Source organism: Pavona decussata, unplaced genomic scaffold (genome assembly GCF_977016875.1).
Source record: "Pavona decussata unplaced genomic scaffold, jaPavDecu1.1 SCAFFOLD_400, whole genome shotgun sequence".
Classification (NCBI taxonomy): Eukaryota; Metazoa; Cnidaria; class Anthozoa; order Scleractinia; family Agariciidae; genus Pavona; species Pavona decussata.
Genome location: NW_028145769.1, coordinates 40,931 through 47,186, shown reverse-complemented (window position 1 = coordinate 47,186; position 6,256 = coordinate 40,931). Strand labels below are relative to the sequence as shown.

At 39.9% G+C, this 6,256-nt stretch overlaps 1 long non-coding RNA gene across 1 annotated transcript; it reads left to right on the top strand.

The window, feature by feature from the left end:
* The first annotated feature begins 2,961 nt into the window (after window positions 1–2,961).
* On the top strand, window positions 2,962–4,314 carry LOC146451104 (uncharacterized). Its single transcript, XR_014860103.1, has 2 exons — window positions 2,962–3,558; window positions 3,644–4,314. It is a non-coding gene; the product is annotated as an uncharacterized LOC146451104 (long non-coding RNA).
* The last annotated feature ends 1,942 nt before the right edge of the window (window positions 4,315–6,256 follow it).

Below are 6,256 nucleotides of genomic sequence, written 5' to 3'. Positions count from 1 at the left end.
CGACTTGAATCGGCGACGCTGGACCGGCGCCGAAAAAAAGCGCGCGAAAACATTTTGGCTGACCGGAACTAAAATTGCACGTGGGTAACAACCGTGTAGCTTAGCAACGAGATCCTTTAATAGGCCCTTAAGGTCTTTCAAATTTCACTATCTCAACTAGTCGTCTCTTCCGGACTTCTAGCTGGCTCTAAAAGAATCGTTTTAGCCAGTTTTTATGTTCCTAAATATACTCACTTTATGGTCTAGCTTTTCCACTTAATTTGTTATTTTCTAAACTGACATCACAACTAACTTCAATTAGAAAGTACTTCTGGTTTTAAAATATCAATGATTTATACAGTATACTACATTAATAACGTGTTTCTGACCAAAATTCAACCTTCTGAGAACATTTTACAGTAACTGTAGAAATTCTCAAATAAGCAGACAGACTAATCTCGTACCCAGATTTCCCACGGTCATGCAGAAGAAAGATCTGGTAAAGTTCGATTTGAGGCCCGGAATACGGGCCTGCTCATCATCCTTTGTCCACCGTGCTGAATGGCCACCCACTCATAAGTGTGATCATTCCTGGTAAAGTTTTCGCTTTCGAGGGTGCTCTTCGGAACGTTCTTCGGTCCAGAGGCCAACAAAACTTGAAACTTAAACGAAAACGAAAAAGGCACTAGGAGAGATTGCAATCAACAAGCGCGGTAAATCACTTGCTCCGAAAACAAATCCATTGTAATTGTGCTTTCTCCACTCTAGATCAACGTGCTTATCGACGATCAATTAAAAAGTCTTAACTCAACTGGAGTGAGCTGTACCAGTTTTCGCCTTATACGGTAACTGTATTGAAGATATTGTAATTTACAGACTTGCCTTTTTGTACGCAAAACCAAGACGCAGAATCGATCAACACAGTGTTGCAATGGTAAGCCGGCTCTCTGTAACGGCGTGAAACCAGTCTTGGTATTCATCTATATAGAGTTCCGGCTTGTTCCTTATCATCGCCTCTAAACTTTGTTTTCTCTATCTGTTCTAATACCAGGCAAAGAAAAGTTTATGCTAGCATATATTGTTCAAGATATTGTTCAAGAACCAAACATAAACAAAAAAAAAAAAAAAAAAAACACGAGTATACAAGGCGAGATTCTTTGCCGTCCTTTTCTTCTCTTTCGGTTCACCTCGCCACGTTCCCGATACAATCTACGGATTTTTGAAACAAATGCGGTACTCGTAAAAAGAACATTGGCTGTTTCCTTTATCGAGCTCCCGTGCACACTCACACAAGTTTCATCGCTTTGAAGACACTGGTTTACATCTACCCACTTTATAAACTGTCCAATATATTCAGTCCGTCCGGCTGAACTACGAACCGAAAATGTCAGTACAGAGCTGGCGAAGTACGCCAAAGGCATGCAGTCAGTATTTTTTTACTTTGTCAGTGGCGTTGGAAGCAATTAATTTAGTGCGAGACTATCTTGCTTTTACTTTTAAATTGTATACTTTGATCTTTGTATACTTTTCCGCTAAAACATGTGTCCGTGATCTTTATTCTCAGGAGCCCGCTTAATACGGACACCCAGAAAAAAATGGACACTATTGCGCGTTCCTTCGATGTCCACATTAACCGTGTTCCACTGTATACCTGACCTTCCATCTCACGGTATTGCAAGGACAAGAAATACATACCGATATATAGAGATCTATGATATTGATGGGGAAATTCAAGTGCTACGGTTGAAGGTAACAGGTTGTTTTTAATTACCGACAGGTTGTTTTTAATTACCGACTTACCTTTCTACCACACATGCTTATGAAAGTAGATTTCGATGTTGCGAAACTTTTACTCGAGAAATAATTCTACCGTAATTTTTTTCATAATGGTTTAACTTACTACGAAATGATCCATTTTGATTGCTCCGTAAGTATTCTTCTTCTTTCTTCCTTCTCTGAGTTTGTCTAGTTCTTGTTATGTGGATCGGAATGACTGGCTACCGGCTTTAATTTTACAGCCGATCAGTTCTATTCCTCCCAACTAAGCAATATTTCAAACATTTCTACCGGAAAGAGTGTGTTGAGACATAAAGGGGCGGGGATCCTCGTCGGAAACTTTGAATTAAACCCCTACAGGAGATCTAGACCAATCTGGACGTGGCCCAAGCTTTTACTGACCGCTCCATACCATTTTAAAACACAGACAAATAAAAAATACAGCATTCCCGCCCCTTTCATATGAGTGCTCCACCCCCAACCCCCGGGATTTTTTTTCCAGGTTTTGACAGTGTTATTTCAACTCACGATAAAGCTCAATTTAATAGCACCTCTTCGACAATAGCAAACGATGTGCCCACCCACTTTAAAGGCACTGAGATGGATATGGCGCTACTTATATAAATAAAGTATTGCCACTCAATAACAGCAATTTCGCTCCTTATCTGATAGTGCAAAAGCAGAATGCCAATAACAGAAGACTCGAAAAAGGCTAGAGGAGGAGAATAAACTAAATATAAAACTGCAGTCAGTAAAAGGTGGAAAATTCCAACAGCAGTTTCGGTTTCACGTAATTTCTGCAATAGCTGGGATAGTTTCCGGCTTGATACGAAAAGATTACTCTTCCAATGAGTGTCACGGAAGAAAAGTTCAAAAATCAAATTGACGAAATTTTATGGCACGTCTTCATGTTTGCCGGATCAGCGATAGTCGGTAATACCGAGTTTCAGGCGAAAACTGTAATGGACTTTAACCCCTATCAATGACTTAGTGCCAACGACGACAAGAAAATAAGTCACGGTACTAAGAAAACGTGATACATAAAGATTTGACTGAAATTAACCTGAAACACCTATTGCATATAACGAGACTGGGTGTCTTCGAGTAGACACCCCGAAGCTAACTACAGTATTATTTAAGAAATAGGTAAGTGTAGAACATTCGCTTGGCTCAACAGAGAGGCACCAGGAATCGTTTTAGCTCTTCTTTATTCTATAAGGAACTGGTTTCTTCCCTAAGTCAACTCTACAACAATTCTACCCTATTGTACATCTTTCTACGATTATCACTCAAATCACCCCTAGTGCTGTAAACCTGTTTACGACTGTAATTCAAACAAGGCCAGATGGTCCCAACCAGAGATGAGAACTGGTCTTGCTAAAAACCAGGAAAGGGAAAGGAAAGTACAACACAACTTTTCTAAGAAAATAGATAGAAGAGAAACCAATCAGGCTGATTAAATCCTAAAGTGTTTTGCCTTGATTTCAACCTTCGAGGAGGCCCAAGCCAATGTTAAAGGAAGTAGGCAAAGCTGTCCACAGCACAACTGTTAACTGTTATCTTTGAACAACGGGAAAATGTGAAATAATCGGGAAACTATCTCTTAAAACTACCCAAAGGAAATAACAACTGTATCAGTCTAAAATTAAAGTGGAAAATACACCCTTACATTAGCTTTACAACAATAGTATTTTTAGTATAAGCATACCAAGCACTACCTTTACACTAAATCAACGCTTCGGATCGGAAAGCACTTAGGGTACATGTATCTATGCTGTCTATGTCAATAATATTCAAATTTCGGTCACAGCAGTATTTTCTCGTAAGCTTTGCTGGGATATTGGGAATATTCAATTTTCGTAAAAATTAATAATTAATAGCTAAAAAGCAAACATGTAACATTAAAATGATTTTAAGCTGCTTGACTGTCGTATACAGTAAAACTAGTAAATTGTTTTCTCTAATTCATTAGCAACTTGAAGATTGCGTGCGTTTCGTTGAAACGTTTCTCAAGAGTTAGTTATTCATCCGGGCCCAGTTCTTCAAAGCCCGATTAAGCTAATCCTTAGACTGTTTACAGTCCCCCTATTTTTCCGTGGGATTCTCGAGATCGGTACGCTTTGATGGAACTGCCGCCATCCTGGTTTTTTAATTTGTAAAAGCGAGCGCGATCTGGGGAGAGTGTCTGAACTACCTAAGGGAGTGGGAGTGGGTGCTAGTATAGTGAGGTTTTGGCAAGGTACATTAACAGGAAAGAACAACACAACTATTCTAAGAAAATAGATAGAAAGGGAAACCAATCAGGCTGATAAAGTCCTTAAGTGTCTTGCCTTGATTTCAACCTAATAAATCTACAAGATCTTTCTGAACGAATATCATCTGTCTCTATAAGAGATAAGGTTTCATTGCAACGGGTTACTCCAATACACATCGTTTCGTTAACAAGAGTGGGTTGGTATACGAATCGTCGCAGTCGTTGTTTCTTGCCGGCCGTAACAAACTTGAGCTTCTCCATGAACGCAAAAGCCTGGTCACTTGTATTTCTGCATTGGTGTTGCTGTGAATGCAAGTGGAAATGTTATTAAATGTACTTAGGAAACGGTAGAAAACAATCAGTGCTCTTCTATGTACTCTTCTATTGACCGAAGTGTTAACTAGTCGACCATCAAACGAATAAAAACTACATCGTCAAGGGATATATAAGGCGATATGTTACCGTTAATTCGATAACTATTAGCAGTGTTTTCATTGTATTTGATTGTTATGGCTGAGAAGGAGAAAGGAAGACCGAATCGTTCTCGTTTGCCGAAAAGTGCATCTGAGGAACAAGTCCTGGCTGATGAAGCTGTTCCATCTTCTACAAAGTGCAAAAACAAATGGGCTTTAAAAATGTTTCGGGATATGGCAGCAGCAAAGGGAGATGAAAGTACGGATTTTAGATTCCGGTGGTCTTTTCAAAGATTATGAATTGCACAAGGTTAATACTGTTAGTTGTGAAATAGAGGATATGGATGCCATTTTTCTTAACTACTCAGTGGCTCAGGAGGTTTGCTGCATGGAAGTCCCCAAAGATTCAGGGGAAAGGTATCCACCCAGAACTGTGTACGGGATAGCTTGTGGTCTGAAGCGTCATTTGCGACAAAAATGGCGACGAGACGTTGAATCCACTTGATGCTCACGATAAAAGGTACGAGAAATTAAGCACGTTGTTTTTTCATGTTTGGTGTCATTTATTTCGGGAATGTTCGGAATAGTTTCAGTTTTTATTTAAAGTAACACACTGTTGTTGGTGGATTAATTACAATATGTTCGGCATTTTTCGGCGTGTCTTACATGCAGAGGGAACTTTACAGGATTGTAATTGAAGTTGCTAATTAAAATTCAAATGTCTTGATCAGTGTGGTTGAAAAATTTTTCTCATCCGCTTCTCGGTGTCTGGCAAACAGATGAAACATCACCCTCCCTTGTGTTTTTATGTTTTACGAGAACGTTCGCCCAAAAGTTCCCAATAGGGTCTGGAAGAGTTTTGTATCACTGATCCATGAATTAGCCAAAACTTGTGAAATCAGATGCAACCAAGTGGTGCAGATTCCTGCATTTCACATTAGCTGTTAGTGGTGACTCGTAGTCACAGCCAATATGCCCCCAAGTTTTCAAAAGTAACCAGATTTGATTTGAATAACCGAAAAAGTTGAACACTGAATGAACTCACACTGCCCTCTGTGGTTCACCCAAAAGCCACGGGACCCAAGGGCCAAATACGCGAAGCCCTCTTCTCCTAAGTTGAGATGTTTTCAACGTATTGTCCTTAATAATAGTCTTTTTTTTCTGGAATAACTATAGACTATTGTTAAGAAACATTACTTAAGATATCCCTTAAATTAGGAGGGTTCCGTCAATATCTATATATATATATATATATATATATATATATATATATATATATATATATATATATATATATATATATCTACCTGGATTTTCAAAAACATACCTGCACTTAACCTACGCAGAGACAGAAAGTTCACCCTAACTGAGTCTCACAACACTTCCCTCCCCACCCCTCTGCTTTTCACACAAACTTGCAAGTCACTCACCTGCATTTAGGCCACACTCCAGGCTTTGTGTCAGCTTGATGCAATTGATTGTCAACAGCCTGTGTCTCTATGGGGGAGGTCAAAGGGCATTAGAATTAAGTCACCCTGGTTTAAGAAAAACAGCAAATTGGACCAAGCTGAAGGCTACAATACCCTCCCCTCCCCACCCCGGAGCTTTTGACACACAACCAAGAGCTACCCCCCAGCAGTAAGCCCTCACCCTGGGCTAGCTCACAGACTGGTCCTTGACGGCAAGCCCCCTCAAGTTTGGAGAACCACAGAGGCCTGAAGCTGGGCGGTGCCCAGCTTCAGGCCCAGTTCTAGCAGGCACGTTTTTGCAAATTCGCACAGATATCACAGGCAAATAGCTCTTTGGAAGGCAAAAATTGAGTTTGCAGGCAAAA